This window comes from Tupaia chinensis, unplaced genomic scaffold (genome assembly GCF_000334495.1).
Source record: "Tupaia chinensis unplaced genomic scaffold, TupChi_1.0 Scaffold000515_1, whole genome shotgun sequence".
Lineage (NCBI taxonomy): Eukaryota > Metazoa > Chordata > Mammalia > Scandentia > Tupaiidae > Tupaia > Tupaia belangeri.
The window spans coordinates 1,442,226-1,463,059 of record NW_006160028.1 but is presented as its reverse complement, the minus strand read 5'-3'; the positions used below and the strand labels follow the sequence as shown (position 1 = coordinate 1,463,059).

The window sequence follows — 20,834 nt, the reverse complement described above, 5'->3', positions numbered from 1 at the left end:
ATTCCTGCTTTTTAACCTTCTTACATAAATGTTTGGAGGATCAGGTCGTAGATAGTCATGCTTTGTAAGGCACGTTGAAGTAAACACGCATAAAGCACTACAATTATTTCAATTCCAGGGAAAGATCTCTCCCTCTGAAATATTAACATAGAAGCTGACTCCATCGCTTTTCTCGATGTGGTACCTCAGACTTCTCCCAATAGATAAGGAAAGCATTTCAAAACCATACATCTCCTGCAGCAACGCTGATCGATCAAAAAGTGTTTATTGGTTGCTGGTGTTAATCAATAAATGTATAACAACTACCTGTCACATATAAGGAATTATGCTAGACTTTGCAAAGAATAAGAATTAGTATCAGCTGCGGTTACCCCTAGGTACCTGTGATTCCTCGGGGGCCAAGAGTAAAGTTAGAGATTCAGGTTAACATAAAGGAGTGGGGCAGAAACCTTTATCTTGTGTTCACATATCATGTGCCAGATGCTATGCTAGGAATGCTGAGTGGATTATCTCATTTAATCCTCAATAACTTAGCTTTTGAGAAACGTTTTTTAATCTCTGTTTTTTTTTTTTTTAATGTGTAAATACCCAGCGATAGAGAAATGAGATAACTTATTTAAGAATCCATAGCCAATCAGTCCATAAGGTGGAAATTTAACCCCCAGTTGGAGACCATTCCAATAGGAAATAACTTTTGCATCATTAGCTATATGTGTTTATAGGGACCAACACATTGCCTAATGGTTACATCACTGGACTGCCCACATGCCCAACCATGGTTCAAGTCTTGGACTTGGAAGCTTGAAACTTACACTGGGTGCATTTGTGTGTGTGCCCAAAATCCCAAGAAGAGAGTGGAGGGGAACAGACTGTGGCGTCGCCATCTCCCCTGGGGGGGTGATTTCTTGCTTCTGTCTCTATCTCTGGTGAGTGCACTCACCCTATAGCAAAAATCTCTCTCAAAATTAAATAAATAAATAAATAAAAAGAAGATATCAACACATATAAAAGAAAACTACCTTCATAAAATCATACATCTCAAAGAAAAAAACTTTTAGTAAAGCATTAATCATAACATTAAATAGTCAAAAGCCAGCCTTCTAATGCATTGCTCAAGTGTGGTACAGAGGGAACTGACTCCCACATGCCAACTCCTGCTCCTATCCCAGTCCTGGTGGCCTGAAAAACATGGCAGGCCTGTATAAGCATGTGTGAGACCCTGATGGAGTAGAGAAATGGAAGAAAGAAGGGCCAGGTCCCATGGGGGTAAGGAGCACTTCATCTCTCACTCTTTCTCCTCTCATGTGTTCAGATGCCTTTGAGGATATTAAAAAATCAAAAGTAGAAATGCTAAAACAAAAAGCAATACATAATACTGTCAATTTCCTTGTATCCTTGAGGTTATCTATAGTTCCTGGTTTAACTTCTAGTTTATTACTTTGCTTTTATCCCAAACTAAATACAATGTATTGATTTTTCTTTCCATCTATGTAACTAATTACTTATTCATTCACTTTTCTATGAGGAGCAAGGACATTTACTTTCAATCCTTTCCCTTAAGAGAAAATATACTAAAATCTCCTTTTTTGAAGGAATACTGGCAATTTAATTTTTTTATGAATAACATGATTGTAGAATAATACAAATAAAACATCAGGGTTTACTTACAGTCTTACCAGCTTGCCGATTCACTTGTTTAACTTTTATATTTGGCTACTTAGCTATAAATATAAGGGTTTTGAAATTTGAATTTTAAAGTTTAAATGCAAGAATTTTTATGCATGTATGATATTATTTCAAATGACTATATAATACTCTATCACATGATGTCCCAAATTGACTAAGTCATTTTTCCTAATAACATAATAAGGTTATCATTTTTTAAAAACTGTGATTAAATACACAGAACATGTATTTTGCCATTTCAATTAGCCATTTTCAAGTTTAGAGTTGGTTAAGTCTTAATGCATTAAATTCTCCTACAATTAATCTCCAGAACTGCTTTCATCTTGCAAAACTGGAGTACTATGTCCTTTTATTTATTTATTTACTTAATTATTTATTTTGGAGAGGTTTTTGCTATAGGGCCAAAAAGTCAGAGAGAGAGAGAGAGAGAGAGAGATAGAAAACGAGAAATCATTCCCCCGCCCCCCAGGGGGGATAGCCACGCCATAATCCCTTCTCCTCCATTTTCCTCTCAGGATCTTGGGCACGCATGCACACACGCCTGGCATGAGTCTAAGTCACCAGGTATGGGACTCGAACCACGGTTGACTACATGGCTGTCCAGCAACATTGCCATTATGGCTACTGCTGGTCCCGCAAAACTGGAGTATTATGTCCTTTAAACAACAATTTGCAATTTTCTCCTTCCAAACCATTGATAACTACCTTCTATTTTATGCCTCTGAATTTCACTACTTTAGGTACCTCAGATACATGGACTCAAACACCATTTGTTTTTTCTTCCTCTCTGTCTCTCTCTCTTTTTTTTTTTTTTTTTTTTTTTTACTGGCATCTTTTACTTAACATAATGTTTTCAAGTTCATTCATGTTATAGTGTGTATCAGAAAATCCTTTTTTTCAAGGTTAGGTAATATTTCATTGTATGTATATACTGCATTTTATTTATCCATTGATCAGGCAGTAGATAGCTGGGTTGCTTCCACTTTTGACTGATATCAATAGTGTTTCTGGGAACATAGATATATAAATATCTCTTTGAGAACTTGCTTTGAATTCTTTTGAGTATTTATTTGCCCAGAATAGGAATTGCTATATCATATGCTAATTCTATTTCTAGTTTTTAGGGAAGTACCATACTCTTCCATAGAGGCTACATCATTTACACATCACCAAAAGGGAACAGAGTTTCAATTTCTCCACATTTCAACATATGTCACCTTTTTCCCTTCTCCTCCATTCTCCTCTCAGGATCTTGGGCATGCACACGCACATGCAAGGTGTGAGTTTAAGACACCAGATCCGGGACTCAAACCATGGTTGACCACAAGGGAGTCCAGCGACATAGTCATTATGCCATTATTCTCCTTTGTTTGACTTATTTCTTAGGTTAACTTATAGAATTCAGATTCTGGCTTGAAGAATATAGAATTGTTAAGGTCTTGACTTACTTGCCAAATTGCTTCCTTGCAAGAATTGTGTATATTAAACTTAGCATTATAGATATTCAACAGTGTGCCAGTAATTCCAAAATTTCAACAGTAAAATTAGCTTTAAATTTTCTTCACTTAGGTATTGAAATGCTCCCCATTGTCTACATTTCCCTTTCCCTGGTTACTAGCAAGGCTGTGAAGTCAGATACTGTTCCACATGTTTTCGGCCTGACCACCTTCCCTTATTCATTCATAGTCTGATCACATATTTGCTGATTTAGCTATTGGGATTTCAGTATATCCCATCGCTTTTCAAATACCCTGCAATATCATCTCTATGTGAAATTTTGTTATTTACATTTCAGTTTTCATTGTACAAAAGCTATATGTGTGTTTATGAGCTTAATAGTTAATTAAATCTTTCTGAGTTATGATGTACTAGATTTTTTTCTCCTGTTGCATTTTCTATGATTCTTTTTTTCATAGCAAGGTCAACCTGAACATTTTTTGTTGTTGTTCTTCAAGGTACCTCACAATCGACATTCCGGAGCTGTGGAATTTACACAATCTGCTGCTCTCCTGAGTGGTCACCAAAATGTCAGCTTAAGCAATTGTGTGGCCAGCCGAACACATTGGTGGAAGAAAATGCATCTTTTGGAAACATAGCGCCAATAAATAAAATGGCCTTCAGGGTGGTGAAAGTGTCCCAGTGTCAGCACCAGCAATCAAAGCCATATTGGAAGCACTGTGGCCACAAAAAAAAAAAAAGAAAGAAATGAAATAAAGAAATAAAAGGTTCTACTTTACAGGAGGAAGACTAAGAATGCTGTCCCACGAATTTTACAGGAACAATAAAATTAAGATCTCCTACCACAGAGGGTCTTTACAAGGATCAGGATGAGTGAGAATATTAAATCTTGCGACCTTGGCCAAAGTCCAGTGTGGATAATTGCATTCAGCCGATTTGAAATTCCCTCTGCAATTTCTAATGCAATCCTCTTCTGTGCTTTCTGATGCTAACTTACCGCTTGCTGCAGCTCTGCATTGATAAGTAACTGTTGACCTCTATCCTGAAGGGGGTCGTGAAGCCCCCAGGGAAAAAGTCATTAGAAATGTCACTTTTGTCTTTCCCTTTAAAGGAATCCTATTTCCAAATACTTCTTAGGCTGTTAAAAACAAAAACAAAAACAAAAAACAATCCACTCTTCTAAGCATGGTCTGTTGGGAAGGACATTCCTCCATGACCCTAGCAAATATATTTTAATAGTTGGGAGCAGAAAAAGCTTTCTAGACTTCAGATGGGTGAATTCAAGTCCAACTCTTCTAATTCTTACCTGTGAGACGTCAATCAGCTCTTACTAATCAATAGTCGAGGACTTCCCAGGGTTTCAGGAAACAACAGTGACGTAGCCAGACCCTTGTAACTAGTCTCTAACAGTCTTTACTACCTGATCTCTATCTAGTGCCTGGAACAGATTCAGTTAAGAATACTGTGCCACTGGACCAGCCGATGGCATAGTGGTTGCATTGCTGGACTCCTGCATGTCTTACTGCAGTTCGAGTCCCAGAACCAGTGGCTTTAAACTCATGTGGGGCACAAGTGTGTGAGTGCCCAAGATACTGGGAGGAGAATGGAGGAGAAGGGATTGCAAAGTGGCCATCCCCCTGGGGGGTGATTTCTCACTTTCTCTTTCACTGTCTCTGTCTCTCTCTCCAGCAACGTACACACCCCAAAGGCAAAAACCTCTTAAAACAAAACAAAACAAAACAAAACAAAACACACCACTTCCAGTTTCCTCGCTGTGCAAAATCATGCCGCTGTGCTTCTGCCCCTACTGTTTCAGCTGTCGAAGTGCCTTCCATCTTTCTCCCGCCTTGACAAATCCTGTGTGTCTCTCAATATTGATCTCAAATATCATAAAGCCTTCCCTGATTTCCCAGATGGAAGTCACTTTGTATTCCATGCTATGAATGTGTGTATAGCTGTCATAGCCTCTCATACTAGAAATTTATCTTTTCAAGTTTACTTTGCATTTCCTGTAGAATACAATACAGGGTTCTGTATTTACTAATTGTGTTAATCTCTGAATTGCTTTAATCTTTATTTATATATGATAAACTAAATAACAAAGTAGGTCTTAGATAAGTAAAGAGTATAATAGTTTATTTGAGGTTAGTAAGTATACACAGTCAATTTCTGGTATTTATATATTTATAAAGTGTTGCTATAGGGTATGTGCACTTCCCAGAGATGGGGAGAGAGAGAGAGAGAGAGAGAGAGAAAGAGAGAGAGAGAGATTGAGAGAGAGCACTTCCTAGGGGGAATGACCATGCAGCAATTTCTTCTTCTCCATTCTTCTCTTAGGATTTTGGACATGCACACACACTTGTCTACTGTGTTTTTCATGCTACTGGGTCTGGAACTTAAACCACACAGTTGGCCATGGGGATTTAAATGCCTTAACCCCACATCACCTGGCTCAAACACAATCCTTTTCCTAGTCCTTCCTTCCTGTAGACTTTAGATGATATTCAGTAACTCCATACATGCCCATTTTACCAAATGTATTTTACATTTAATTATCTCTTATAATAAAATGGCAGGGTAATTTTTTTGGTACATATATTTTAAAAATAGAGATTTTCATATGATTTTTTTTTTTGGGGGGGGGAGTCAAATAAAGTGACCACTTGTGAACTTTTTCAAATTTATGTTGGAAGTAATGATCTTTGGAAGGTTGTTCTTAAACAGACCTCTTCAGCACAGCTGGCAGCGGGCTGGACTGTGGGGCTGGAAGTCACGTGCCCCAGCCTGGGTGCCTGAAAGCAAGCATGTGTACATGCCCAGTGTCCTGGAAGGAGGACTGAACGAAGGGGATTGCTGTGCGACAGACCCCTGTAGGGGAGGCTCCTTGACTCTCTCTAGTGGAAGCACAGGAAAAGAAAGGAAAGGAAAGGAGAGAGAAGAAAAGAAAGAGAGAGAGAAAGAAAGAAAGAGAAAGAAGAAAGAAAGAAAGAAAGAAAGAAAGAAAGAAAGAAAGAAAGAAAGAAAGAAAGAAAGAAAAAGAGAAAGAAAAAAGAAAGATTGCCCTGGCAGATACGTGGAAAATGAAAGAAAGAAAGAAAGAAAGAAAGAGAAAGAGAAAGAAGGAAGGAAGAAGGGAAGGAAGAAAGAAAGATTGCCCTGGCAGATACGTGGAAAATGAGCAAATTCAGGTGTTATTTATATAATCATTACCGCTGGCGTGAGCTGACTCATCTCACATAATACCCATAGCACACATGTCAGAACGAGGATTAGGCATTGCCATTAGATACAAAACAAACCACACAGAAACCAAGGAAACAAAATGTTAAATCCACAGGTGATTTGCATGCATATTAAAGGGTGATGACCACTGTTCTAGGTCAGTATGCAAGTTAATGACCATTTTAAAGATAGGGACCCAGAAAAATTAGGAAGCAGCCGTGAGTGTGTCGAGAACAAGCAGAGAATGAGTACCCAAGTCTAGACTGAAACTGCGGCCACTTAGCAGCAGCCAGGTGGACCACCCATGCTCCTTACTCTCTGCAACTCCATCTCTACTCCATTCCGGGGTCCTGTATCATAACCAGGCTCCCTGACTATTTCAGGTTACATAGGTTACAATTGTACAGCTAAATAAACTAATATGTCCTTTATACATAGTTTTTTAAAAAAATAGATACAAAAGCCTCACTGCTGCTTCTCTTGTTATTGCTTGGGATTCCCAGGCAGCCAGATAATGCCTCAGCCCCAGTGATCCCGAAGTATGCCTCTAGTACTGTGGCTTGACAAAGGTAACCTCTGATTTGAGGCACTGCACGTGTTCCCCTGCAGACAAGTTATCATTCACCAACTAGCTCATGTTTCAGTCAAGTTCTGATTCAATAGCTCCTAAGTTCCCAGGAATAGATTGTGTATGAATAAAGCCATAGGGGAAGAATTGAACACCAACAGAAACAAAGATAATGACCATCATATTAAGTCAAAACACTGTAGCCTGTGGTAATATGATTTTCTTGATCTGAATTGTAGTTACACGATTGTGTTTGATTTGTTAAAATGTATTGTCCTGTATACATATTAGTGTAGTTGCATATTCTCAAGCAATAGTTTAATGCCATGTATATTTTACATAACAAGAATAAGGACAACCCAGTGTTGACTTAACTTGCCATTTAGAGAAAGGGAGAGACTAGAGAGTAGTTGCAAGTTCTGCAGTCATACTTCAAAACCCAGCTTCATACCTTTCTAGCCCTGTGATGTTGGGCAAACCATATTACCTTCATGAGCACAGAATTTTTCCTGTTTCTTAAACAGAAAAAAATAGACACTTCACATAGGTACTATAATGGCATAATAGTTTTTAAAACAGGCTTAAAGGGCACTGTTTCTTGGCAGTCATTTGTTCAATCTTTCTGGTTTTTACTCCCCCCTCCCCCCAGAAGGTACATGTGCTCACCAGAGAGAGAGAGACATGGTGGAGGCAGTGAGGTGGTCATGGCACAGTCCCTTCTCCTGTATCTCTCCCTCCACTCAGGACTGTGGGCTCACACACACACGTGCCTATGTGTGTCTTCGGCTGCCAGGTCCAAGTACTGAACCATACACTTCTTGATCATGTGTGATCCAGCACCCTTAACCTCCAGGCCACTGGTAGCACCTGTTCAACCATTTTTATGTTAATCCCCATTCCGGGACATAAAAGCAAATAAGTTACAGTTCTTGCTCTCTGCGTAACATAAGTGATATCTACTCCTCTTCCCCTCCTTTTTTTAAAGAATTATTTATTATTACTACTCTTATTTTTAATTTGTGTGTGTGAGAGAGAGAGAGAGTATGTGAGAGAGAGAGAGAGAGAGAGAGATAGATAGATAGATAGATAGATAGATAGATAGAGATAATGAGAGAGAAAAAGAGAGAGAAAGTGAGAAAGCAAGCCACCAGTTCTGGGACTCGAACCATAGTTGGCCATGTGGGAGTCCAGTGCCTCAACCACAAGGACACTTGCTGACTCCACCCTCTTGCCCTTTTCTACCAAAGTCTCATCCAAATATTGTTTCCAGTCTTGTCTCTCACTACCTCCCAACACATGTTCTCCAGTGAGAGTCAGAGGATTCACCCTTCTTTCCTCTTCCCAAAAGTCAGTGATTTGTGAAAACACCTTCCTCTGGGCTTATGTGGAGCATCATACCATCTTTCCAAAAGCACTAATCATATTGTGCCAGCATTATTTTGTTTATATATTGAATAGTAGTTGTGGATGAAGGAATGACTGCTCTGTCTTTGTCCTGTGGTGTCTCACTCCTTCCCCCACTGCCTTTAAAATCTTAATTTTATCTCTCTTTCAATCTCAGCAGTGACACTCTTTGTTTTTTTCTTGATCTCCTCCAAATGAAAGCTGTTTTCTTTCCTCATTATTCAATTCAAGCTTTTTTCTTTTTAAAAATTTGTCAGAATACATGTGCACTTAGGGGGAGAGAGAGTGAGAGTGAGAGCGAGAACCCTTTAGGGAGGATGATATGCTGCAGTCTCTTCTCCCTCCTTTGGTGATCTTTGGCATGGACACTGGCCAGGGACATTTCTCCAACCATGCGAGCAGCCAGATGGAATTTAGCCACCTCAACCACTATGCCGCAGCCGGGCCAGTATCTGAACTTTCTTATAGACCGTAAGAAAAGTGTAGTACTGGGACCAGCAGTTAGCATAATGGCTATGTCGCTGAACTCCCATGTAGTCGACCGCAGGTCGAGTCCCAGACCCAGTGGCTTAAACTCATGCCAGGAGTGTGTGCATGCGTGCCCAAGATCCTGAGAGGAGAATGGAGGAGAAGGGATTGTGGTGTGGCCATCCTCCCTGGGGGGTGATTTCTCACTTTCTGTCTCTCTTTTTCTCTCTCCCTGTCTTTCTGGTGAATGCACATGCCCTATTGCAAAAAAAATCCTCTCAAAAAAAAAAAAAAAAAGGAAAAGAAAAGTGTAGTACTTAGAATCTATTAGACCTGGGGTTTGCTCTTGACTTTAACTTGACTTTAACATTAACTAGCTGCATGGCTGTAGGCAAATCAGTTTCTCTGACTCTATTTTCTTAAAATAATTATTAAATTTTAAAAAATGTATCATTATTATCATTTTTAAATTTGTTAAAGGATATGTATGCTCACCAGAGATAGACAGAGAGAGAAAGAGATGGGGAAAGTGAGAAAACAAGTCACCTGCTCTGGGACTCAAACTGTGGTCAACCAGGTGGGAGTCCAGCACCCTTAACCAGTATGCCACCTGCTGGTCCCTGATCCTATTTTCTTATCACTAAAAGTAGGAAAACCTACTTCTACTTCTAAGGTTATGTCAAGCTTTATAAATGATGCATGTGGGAAGGGCGTGCTACATTCTCAGTGGCAACTGCTTAATGAGGAGGAGGTGGTATTTCAACTTTGTTGCATAATCTATGTGTTGGTATCTTTCCTCTTTTCTTCTTGCCTAAAATGAAGGTGCCATGTCTACCTGTTTTTGGCATTGTTCACCGTTCTTGTATAGAACAAATATTCAACGCATTTTGAATAAATGAATGAATAAAAGATAAACAGTCAACAATGGTGGCAGAGAAAGGATCCCATACAAGTCTCTGAATCCCATATGACTATTTGAAAATTCTCCTCTGGAGATGAATAATACAAGTGCCTATTTGCTAGAGGACCAGATCCTTCAGTCTTCCTGTTGCTATACAGAAAAAAACAGGGTTGAATGGCTCAGTCCTCTCATACTGCTGTAGGAACAAGCAAATATTAGCATGATTTTAACTGGCACTGACGGGTTGTTATTCACCAGATGGTGACCAATTTAGATTAGGTCTGTCCTAAAGAATATTGCAGTGGTTTGGCTTCTAGAATAACACAGGTGATGATATCTATATGAAGGTCGTGCCTTCCATTTAGATTCGATTTTGGAGTCTGGGAACTGGTAAATATGTTAATCACTTCCAAGGCCAAGGTAGGACAATAAAGGTAAGTTTTCCCTTTTTGCATGCAAAGTTCTTGTCTTTAAATTTCCTGCAGTAGTGAAGAGTCAACATTGCATAATAACTATCCTCCAAGACTTTATTAAAATCCTGACCTTTGCTTCAAAGCTTCTGTTTGGAAGGAAAAAAGTGAGGAGAGAAAATTAGGTCTGTTCTAACAGTCTCCAAAAGCTTTAGGCCATAAGCCAAGAAAGACAGAGACTGTCGTCTGGAAAGCATGCTTTGCCTGTCACGGAGACGCCCCTGTGGTGTCACTGGAGAGGCTTCACCAAGAGGATCGAGGCAGGCAAAGCCAGTTTTAAAGAAGAAGCGAGTCTGATAATGAGCTTCTGATTTTCCTATGATTAGCCCATAGGAGAGTCTATGGACTCTGAGAACTGCAGGACTCTCAGTACCTGTCAACTCCACCCAGACTCCTGTGCTAGAGACTTGTCCAAACTCAGGTACGGCTTCTGACAACACCGGGCCATGTCACTAGGGTGACCCTAGCCCCCCATTAAAATGCCTGCTTGAGAAAACTCAGCCCTGTCACGACACTGCTGTGCGTTCCAGCCAGCACCTGATAATAGGATCCTGACCTCCCTTTCTAGAGCATTTACTAGAAAGGAATTACTATTGTGAATATGCATTTTTTACAACTCAATGGTGTCTCTCTGAACCTGAGAGCCATTCTATTAAAATGTAATCATCAAGAAGGATAGCGTGTCTGTCTCCCAGTCTCCCCGGGGAAGATAGAATCCTAATTTCAGTAACTGCCAGAGAGCAGACTGAAGGCCTAATCACATTCGCACTGACCAACCCTTTGTAATTTTTCACTTCTCTGACTCTACTGAGTCTCTTCTCTGCACCGTCCCCCTTTCTCTTTAAAATGTTCAAATTACCTCTGAATATTAGGGATGGGGCACAGGTCTTTCCTTAACTGTCATTGAATAAAATGAAGAAAATCAGTTTCTCCACTTTAATCCCCAACTGTGTTTATCTTTGATACCTCCACATAGGAGTAACGCCTGCTTATGAGACTCACCCTCATCCCTATGCACACCAAGAGAGACAGAGAGCTCTGCATGGGACCCAGGAGTTCCCCTTTCGCCAGGTGATGGATAGGAATGTAGAAAGGCCCCCACTGCATGACTAAATTTCTTCTTCCAAACTACTCGAATGTCGATGGTTCGGTATCTATGTTTGGACAAATGAGCATACACCTCTGATAAGACAGGACTGAGCTCTCAGTCACCTCCACCGAGCTTGACTTTGTTTAACCTGCTGGATCATCTACACCTAGCTGAAGCAAACTGAGGAGAGTGGGACTTCACTCAGGAACAGCAGCAGTAAGGAGAAAGAGGGAGGAAATGGCTTGGAAAAATAGGACACCCCAGGGGAAGTGGAAAGGCATAACTGAGTACTACAGCTAGAAACAGCCACAGAAGTCCAGTGGGATGGAAGAGAAGAGCTGAGAGGTATAAAAGGTGGAAACATCAAAGGGTACGGAAGATGAAATAATTATTTGTTTTATATATATAGGTGTGTGTGTGTGTGTGTGTGTGTGTGTGTGTGTGTATATATATATCCTCCCTTTAACTTTCCTTCCAAAAACTCAAAGGAAAATATCTCCATACTGTACTTTATTTACCCTGCACCTAGCCAAAGATAGCTATTTGTTTTTTTTTTTTTTCATCTCGTCTTCCAGTTATTCTGCCTTCCAAAAAATGGAAACAAAGGAGGAAGGCAATACTTTAGACATTTAATAACTTTAGGTCCCTGTGTAACAGAGTTTCTGACTGGATTTATAATTCAACAAATGTTTATTAAATGAGTACTACATGCAAAATACTGTTTCTAGAGGAGTATCATATTATCGTCCTAGAGATTGCATTCTAGTGGAAAAGAAAAATAAACGTTCATTAAACAAATACATTAAAATGTAACATAATTAAGATAGATGATATAAGGGGTATTTTTAAAGAAGTTTATTTCTTCCATGAGAAAGAGAAAGAAAAAGAGAGAAAGGCATGGTCTTCTGTGATGCACTCCCCATACTTAACCAGCAGGGCCACGTTCATGCATTTGTGTGCCAAGTGTGTACAGGGAAACCTCTGAACACAAACCAGGGACCTTCTCTTGTGTCTTCAACATTGTGGAACATTGCGCTACCACTGGGCAACCACAACTGGCCAAAAGGGGTGTTATTTGATTGGTTGTCAGAAAAGGCTTTGCAGAAGATGATAGTTGAGTACAGGAAGACCAGTTAAATGCGATAGTAAACCACCTGGGAGCAGCATTCCAGGAAGAGGGAACAGCATGTGCAAAGGCCCTGGGATGGGAACATATTAGTGTTTTTGAGCAACTGCAAGAAGCACACAGTGAGAGATTTAAAGAAGTTACTCAATACTAGATCAGGAGGGCCTCAGAGGCCATGATAGGGACTCTGGAAATGTACTAAATCACGGTGAGAAATCATTGACTATTTGAAATCAGAATATGCCACGATATTTCTTATAAAATAGTAGTGAATATTTTCATAGCCCTTATTAAATGTATCAAAATCTGTTCAAGTGTTTTACTTATATAAGCTCATTTTATTTTAAATCACTATGATATAGATTATTATTTCTATTTTTCAGAGGATAAAGTTAAGACAAAACACAATTATGTACCTTGACCATATTATAAATACATTACAGAATTTGAACTTTCCTTTCAGTTGCTTCCATTTGTTTCCATTTATAAGGCTCTCTGAAATGTGGGATTAGTCTTTGGGGGCAGGAGATTAATAAGCAGGGAAACGACTGGGGGAGAGATGTCAGTGACTTGGACTACTGTGGTTGTGATGAAGGAGAGAAATAATGGTCAGATTTGAGATCTCTTCTAAATGTAGAAGAAACACAGTTTGGGAATGGATTGCATTTGAGATGCAAGAGAGAGGAATCAATGATGACTTCTTTTGGATCTGAACAACTATATAAGAGATGGTGTTTCCTACAAAGCGGGGGGACCCTGGGAGAGGAGATGGTTTGGTAAAGTGTAAAAATAGAGTTTGATTTGGAACACATAGAGTTTGAGATGTATATAGAGCAGATAAGAAGAGATATGGAGGAGGCAATACAATATTTAGTCTGTGGTTTGGGCTGTGGATTTAAATGTATAAGTCATTATCATATCGATATTTTAGGGAGCTATATGTCTAAATGAGATCCTTTATGGAAGGATTTTATGCGCTCTAAAGATTGGACTCTAGGACCTTCTAACCTTCAGAGATCATGAAGAGACAGAGAAGTCAACAGAAGAGTCAGATAAAGAGCAGCAAATGAAATACAGGCTAAGCAAGGAGTCGAGTAAGCGCGAGTGTGAAGGGGCGCAGATCATCTGTGAGGGCTGCGAATGCATCAAGTGAAGACAGAAGACCATTAAGTCTGGCTCAGCGCAGGTCATTAGACATCTTGACTACAGAACGTAAGAGACAAAAGACTGACCATTGAATTGGGTTCAAGGGACTAGCAAAATCCTAAGGCCCATGATAGTGACAGAAAATAATTAGATAACCTGAAAAAGGGAGTGGAGGAAAGAGTATCAAAGGGAAGAAGATAATAATGGTATGTGTCCAAATACTTAAATCAATTCCAAAATATTTTATTGATAATCTTCCACACGCTCGTCACTATTATGCACTGACATTAATGAGTTGCAGCTGCATTCATTCATTCATTCAGGCAACAGTAATTCATTGATTATCTCATATGTGAAGGCTATTTAATGAGTCGAATTTTAAGACACATTTTTAAAAATTGACAATATTTTCATTTTAAGATACACTTTAAAAGTGAAAGGGTGCATTTATACTTCTATAATTCTGTCCCGTCAACATTTTTCAAATTCCTTTTAAATGCTGTCAATACGTCTTCATAACTTCAACTCCATTTTATTAATTGTATTATAAACCTTTTACTTTGTCAATATAGCCTCATAATATGTTATCATAGTAAATAACTTCACTGTGTCAATGTACACTATTGGTTAACTAATCAATTTCATTACCAACTGTGTATGTTGTCTTCAAATTACAATGTACTCTGATTACTTGGCTCTAAGCCTGTCATTCTCATTGTACTACGTGTAGTCCCTCAAAGTCCAGGACCGCACCAGGTTTAATTCTGACATACTAGCAACTGCGTGACTTCTGGGTGTCACCGGCGGCTGTGTAGTGGGGTGTTTAAGAGCATGAATACTGGGCTGGCCTGTGGCCTAGCAACTGGAGGTGCTGACCATGCACGGCCTACTAGGTGACTTCAAGCTCAGTGGGCTTGAAAACACACCGGGAGCAAATGGGAACATGCCTAGTTCAGACAGTGACAAGAGATGGAGAAGAGGGATTGCCACGTGACCGTGGCCCATAGCCAGGAATTTCTCCTTCTAATTCTCTATTTTCCTTATTGCTCTCTGGCCAGCTCATGCGTTCTCTGGCACTTAAAAAACAAAACAAAAACAAAAAAGAGCATGAATACTGATGGCCTCAGTTCTCATTTTTCCTTCTCCACTTGTAGGTCTGCAACCTTGGTCAAGTTATTTGTGTAGAGTTTTTGTTTTGTTTTGTTTTGTTTTGAACTTGTCAGAGAGCGTGTGTACGCTCCAGGGAAAGGCAGAGACAGAGGAGAGGGAGAAAGCATCCCCTAATGGGGCACAATGCAATCTATTTTTCTCCAGTTCTCCACCCTGTCTGGATTGGGGGCAAGCATGTTCAGGCACCCAAGGAGGCCCTAGAAAAGGCACCTGAGACCTTCCCGTCTGGATCCGGTTACTTTGCTGCTGTGTCTGTCACTGGCTGTTTTTCAAGTTTCTGGTCCAGGTGGATCCGTGAGGTCAGCCATGTGGGGTTTAGCTCTCCCACCCCTACCCCCTTTTTTTGTCCTTCAGGTTTTTGCCATCAGGTGTGCATGCTTGCTAGAGAGAGACAGTGAGAGGGAAAGTGAGCAATGATCTCCCGGGAGGATGGCCACACCACCATCCTTTCTCCTCCACAGTTCTCTTGATCAGTAGACTAGACTCCAGCCCTCGTCTGTCTACTTGAACTTCTCTTTATCTCCTCTATAAACTGGAGCTAATAAGAGGGTGCTGTGAGGGTTAAATTTGTTAGTTTGTGCAAAGCCTTTATGCCTGTGCTTGGTACTTCGTAAGTACCATGTGAGTGCTTGACAAGTGTACTACATAAGAAGAAAAAAAAGACTGCCTGCAATACGTGTAATAAATGAATAATAAATCAAAGAACAGTTTTATTTTTGCTTTATACAGGTACATTTTTAAAAATTTAATTTTATTTCTTCTATGAGAGGTAGAGAGACAGAGAACAGGCTCTCCCAACAGGGTCTCCATATTATGACCCACCCTGTGCCTCAGCCGGGTGGACCAGGGGCACACATGCACACCCTTGGTATGCAGAGGCCCCTGAAAAGGCGCCTGGGCCTTCCCTTCTGGGTCTGGTTGCATTATTGCTGTGCCACTCTCTGGTCCTGCTTACAGGTAAATTTTAACTTATTGTGGATTACTTCCTTTCTAGTTCAGTAGCAATGTTGTGAGTAGGCATCAGGAGAGATAAACTGTAAATCCTTGGGATTAATTTTCACAAGTGGTATCAAGAGTGAAATAACGGGAACACGTCGATGGTCTCCATGGCACTGCTCTTTCACCGGGGAAGCTCTGTTCCACTGGGGCAGGGGCGGTGTCTGAGTTCTGTTCTGTGGTGCATCAGGCCTGGCACCTGCTAGCTCCCTTTCACGCCTAGTCACGCAGGCCCTTTTCTTTTTCTGCATCCCCGTTTTCCTCTCCGTAATTGCCTTCTCAGGGTCCCAGTGTCTTAAACAAACCATTAGTAAGATTCAAGTAGGTCACTCAAGAGTGGGACAAAAGTCAAGGAGGCGGTGATGAGCAAGGCGTGCGTTAAGAGAGGAGCCAAGTGAGCAGACGGCCTTTGCTGGCTTATGACGGGCCTTGCCAGTGACGAGGAGCACAAGATGGACTGCCCACAGGTACCAGCGAAGGCCCTTCAGCAGAGGGGTCTGCGTCCTGACCACGCAGACTACCATCTGCAGCGGGACAGTGGCTGAATGCTCTTGCAGAGACCTGGAAGAATGGGAATGAATGAAAAGGCAGTCGTTGTTTGGGATGCCTGCATTGTACCGCGCTCTGTGCTAGGCACGGCGTGGACACTAGTGGACAGTGCAGATTTAGACCTGCCGTCAGGACCCGCTGCTTGTTCTCATGACTGTCGCTTCCAGCGAAGCGAGAGCTCTGGGCTGTGGAGATCGCGTTCGTTTCTTCCTGTCTCGGTGGGTACTTGGCACGTGGGGGACGGACCCGGAGCGCTACAAATCCTGTAGCTGGAATCGAATCTCCTTGCAGCAAAACACAGAGGCGTGAAGACAAGGCTGTGAGGCTGCGATCTTGCCCTGAGCGCCCGTGGGCGCCGCCGTGAGCAGCGCGGGGGCGTGTCCTCCCCGGAGCGCCTGGCCTTGCGCCCAGCAGAGCCGCAGGACGAAGCTCTCCCTCCCTTGCGCTCTCAAGCCAGCCCAGGCGGTGGCAGAACGCTGAGGGCCAGAGCGCAGCCTCGCAACCGCCCGCAGGCCTGCCGAGCTCTGCTCCTCCTCGCATCGGGCGGGACTGCCGGAGGTGCCGCCCTGTGGCCGCGGCTCCGGGAAGCACCCGGAGCTAAGAGAGACGGGTGGAGCCTGAGCCGCGCGGCTGCGGCCAATCGCGGAGCGCGGGGGAGGAGCCCCAAAGGGGGAAAAAAGAAAGTGCGGCGGAAAGTAAGAGGCTCGCTGGGAAAGACAGCTTGGATCCAGATCCCCGGGGCTCCTGTGCGGCTGCTGGCGTGGGAAGGAGCCGAGTGCTGCTGGCGTGGAAAGAAGCCGAGTCAGGCGACCCTGCACGCAGCCCGTCGCTCTGGCTGCGCTCGCTCCGCTTTCCAGGAAAGGTGAGTCTCGCGCTGCAGTGAGGGCTCGGAGCACCCACCCAGCCGCAGGATCTCAGGGCAGAGGGCTTCTGAGAGACTGTCTTGTTCAGCCGTCCTGTTTTACAGAAGAGGAAACTGAGGCATGGGGCGAGGCAGCGGCTGGCTAAGTCCTTCATACTTCCAGGTAGTGCGGTGACCGGGAGCGAGGCCGCGGCTGATTAAACACCTCCAACTGCTGATTTGTGCTGCGGCCAGGGTTCGAACCCAGCTGTCCAGAGCCCCATCTTTGCTTTGTAGACAGGGATTTAAGTATCGAAGTCGTGGGAAGGCTGCGTGCTTTCTCAGCCTTTGGGGGGCTCCCTCGGTCCCTTTCCCCGCCATCCCCGCCGTGGCTTCCCCGTCGCGCTGCTGTGAGCGGTGAGCAGAGCAGGAGGCAGGGTGTTCTCGCATGCCCACTGCAAGCCCACTCGGCAGCACGTTGTTCCAGCCTGAGCCTGACAGCCTGCCTGCAGCCTCGTTCCCTCTTCCTCTGACCTCCTTTCTCGGAGGGATGCTCCTTCACAGGGTGTCCGACTGGCTCTCGATGGAGTCCGGGGAGCGATAAGGGACCTCGGGCGCCGGCGGTGGCTTGTGGTACTCACAGCCTCTCTGTGGCCCTGGAGGAAGTGGAGCCGGTAGCCTATGGGGCACAGGATGCCCCTCACGTAGGAAGAGCTGGCCTCATCGACTCGCCCTGTAGCCCCTTTCCACTTCCACGAACTGGGAGGAAACCAGGAAGCTGAGGTAAAGAGAGAATCACAAACATTAAAGCCAACTTCTGCCGTTTCCTTTAAGAACCAGTCCACAGCCTGTCTTCCCTCCACCTCTTGGTTGTGAAATTGTGAACCAGGACTCCAGGGGAAGCGTTTTTCAGTTCTGCTGTCCAGAGTCCTGGGTTAGCTACAGGCTGAGAAAGGAGGACTCACCTGGTTTTAACTTCCAATCTGCCATGTATTCACTGCGTGAAGGTTGAAGTTACCCCATCTCTCTGATATTTGTTTTTGTTTTGTTTTCAACTGCAAAACAGAGATTATAATGGCCACAGTGAACTCTTGCAATAGTTGGGAGGATGGAATTGGACATTCCAATAACACGTTTAGCACAGGGCCAGGCCTGGTACCTAGTCAGTTCAAAACTGATGGCAACTCTTATACATTTTGTTATTAGTAGCCATGGGTTTTCTGAAAGGTGGGTTACTATTTTAGAGTTACTTTAAAAAATATACCTGGAAATGTGGTAGTATTTTCTTTGGAGTTTAGGTGCCTCTGGTACCGTGTTATCTGAATGTTACTTGCATGTGACTTAGCTCAGGGATGCTTGACTCAGAATATGATATCGATGTTTCTCAGTGATGTAAATTTCCTACTCATTTCTAGGCCAAAGCTCAGACCTGTGAACTGCCCTGATAGGCGGCATCCTTTATTTGACGAGGGTCTTGAATTTAATGAGAGGTAGAAAGGCGAGGAGGAAGTTGGAAATTGCAGCTTTGTTACAGACTGTTCTAAGCCTTCTGTTTCTGCTTTCTTAGGTCAGCCAAGGAACTTTACATTTTTCAGCTAGTTATCGGAAAACAACAAAATGTTCATGTATTTCTCTTGGATAGGGCAAGGATGCTATTAAATTCAGTCCTTTCTGGGCATAAACTTGACTTATTTCAACTTTCACATAGCTTCCTGTATGACTGTACAAAAATTGAACACCTTCCCTCATGTGTCCCTCCCCTGGTCATGATTTTATTCTGATTGACTTCCTACAATTATTTACTAGTATCTACTGAGTATGCTGGAAGTACCCAAATGAGTGTCCAGCATCTGTAAGCGGCTGCCTGCTTCACAGTCGGTAGCATTTGCATGCAGTATTGCTGAGCGCATGAGAGCAGATAGGATGCATTTTGAAGGAAGGTAAAGGTAAGACTCTGGTGGTGCCTGCTCAGGGACCTCTGCACCGAGCGTGTACAGAGGATGGGATCGCTGCTTGCTCCGTTTGCATGCCTTGTGATGAGCTCGCTGGCTGGGATACATCTGAACGTGTGCCTGAGAGGCCGGGGACCAGTGGGAAAAAGGAAAATGTTCAAAATAAGGTCAGAACAAGGGGATGGAAAGGAGATAGAAAACTAATTCCTTTTGGTTATGGTTCTTTGAAGAAAGGATATGCAGCTGTACCCTTTCTCCTTATAAAGATTATTGTTTGTTGTTACCAAAACCACATGTGTGTACTGAACTTTAAAATTTCCCAAGTGCATTCCACATATCAATATTACCTTCCTTGCTGCTTGCAGTAGCCCTGGGAGAAGGACATGGCAGGTGTATTAATAGTGGCAGGAGCCCGTGTGTTGTAGTCAATCCTACTTTATTTCAAATTCCAACTCTAATACCTGAAGAGCTGGGTGATACTGAGCAATTTATTTCCCCTTTTACAGGTTCTGTTTTAGCCACTGCTAAAATGAAAAAAAAAAAAGAAAAAGAAAAACCCAAAAAAAAAACAAAAAAACTTACCCTAAGGATTTGTATGAGGATTAAATTAAACGGAATAAAGTCATGTACGTGAAGTGAGTAGGTGCTCATTAAATGATACTTTTTTTTTTTAACAAATCTCAATTTATTGAGAAGGAAACTGAAATGCGACTCAGACATGATGGGTTGCCAGGGTTTGTGGGGTCAGTAAGCTTCGGCCCGTGAAGATAACTCACCCCTTTTGACTTCTATATAGTTCAGAACTTTATCTGTTATACTCCGTGACCTCTCTGATGAGATATTTAACAATTTACTTCAGTTGTTATTGTGACCTTATTTGGCTGGTGATTTCAGAGTATCCTTTTTGTCAAAAAGTGCTATTTGCTTATTCAGATGACAATATTTAAAGACAACTCTGTAGAGGTTAGTGAGGATGACGCTCAGGGAGTTTAAAGAGATGACCTCTAAGGCAGCCTTCTTATTGCATGTGTTTGATGTAATATGTCATTAATTTCTAAGAAAAAGGAGACTATCAAGAGAGATTTTAGGGCTTTTGGTGCCATGGTAGATGGGGTGGCTGAATCTAGATTTGACAACACAGTTCAAATCTAGACCTGGAGGCTTGAAAAATATGCGGGGCACGTGTGCTTGGGTGCCCAAAATCCCGAAAGGAGAAAGGGAAGAGAAAGGACTGCGGCATGATCATCTGCCCTGGAAGGGTGGGGGTGCTGTTTCACCTTGTACCCCCTCTCCGTCTCCCTCTAGTGAGTACATGTGTCATCTAGCAAAAATTTTTTAAAAAGACTATATACATTTTCGATTTGTGGTATGTTTTTCTTCCTGTTCTGAGCAGTTTCTTTTCTCTGTTCCCTGTACTATTCTGAAGGCTGCAAAGAAGATCGCATAACAGATGCGGAGTGACCATAGGCGTGTGTGACTGTCCCCAGTTCTGTGGGGACATGTGGAGTGGAGAGACCTGTATCGCAAAGCAGCACTTGGAGAAAAGACCGCTTCTTGGTGGTGGTGCTGCTCGGGAGCGTCAGTCCTCCTTGTAGAAAGCGATGGCTGTAGGTCTGTGTGGGATGATTGATGTGTTTCTAGCCCGGGCACGAGGGCCATTTATCCACTGAGACTCCTCCCAGATCGTCAGGTTGGTCTGCTTTGTAGCAGACAGGCTCCTGCCCTTCTGGGAGAAACATTCTGCTCCTTGCTTTTGGCATTTGGGAGCACATATTTGCTTTTGCCAA

The 20,834-nt window shown here is 42.5% G+C and overlaps 1 protein-coding gene across 3 annotated transcripts in view; it reads left to right on the top strand.

The window, feature by feature from the left end:
• The first annotated feature begins 17,037 nt into the window (after positions 1-17,037).
• IL1RAP (interleukin 1 receptor accessory protein) overlaps positions 17,038-20,834 on the top strand; it is a 155,166-nt gene continuing 151,369 nt past the window's right edge. For all 3 annotated transcript variants that reach the window (XM_006156716.3, XM_006156713.2, XM_006156717.3), the window contains exon 1: positions 17,038-17,116. The gene's annotated coding sequence lies outside the window, so the exon portion shown is untranslated. The remainder of the gene's footprint in view (positions 17,117-20,834) is intronic.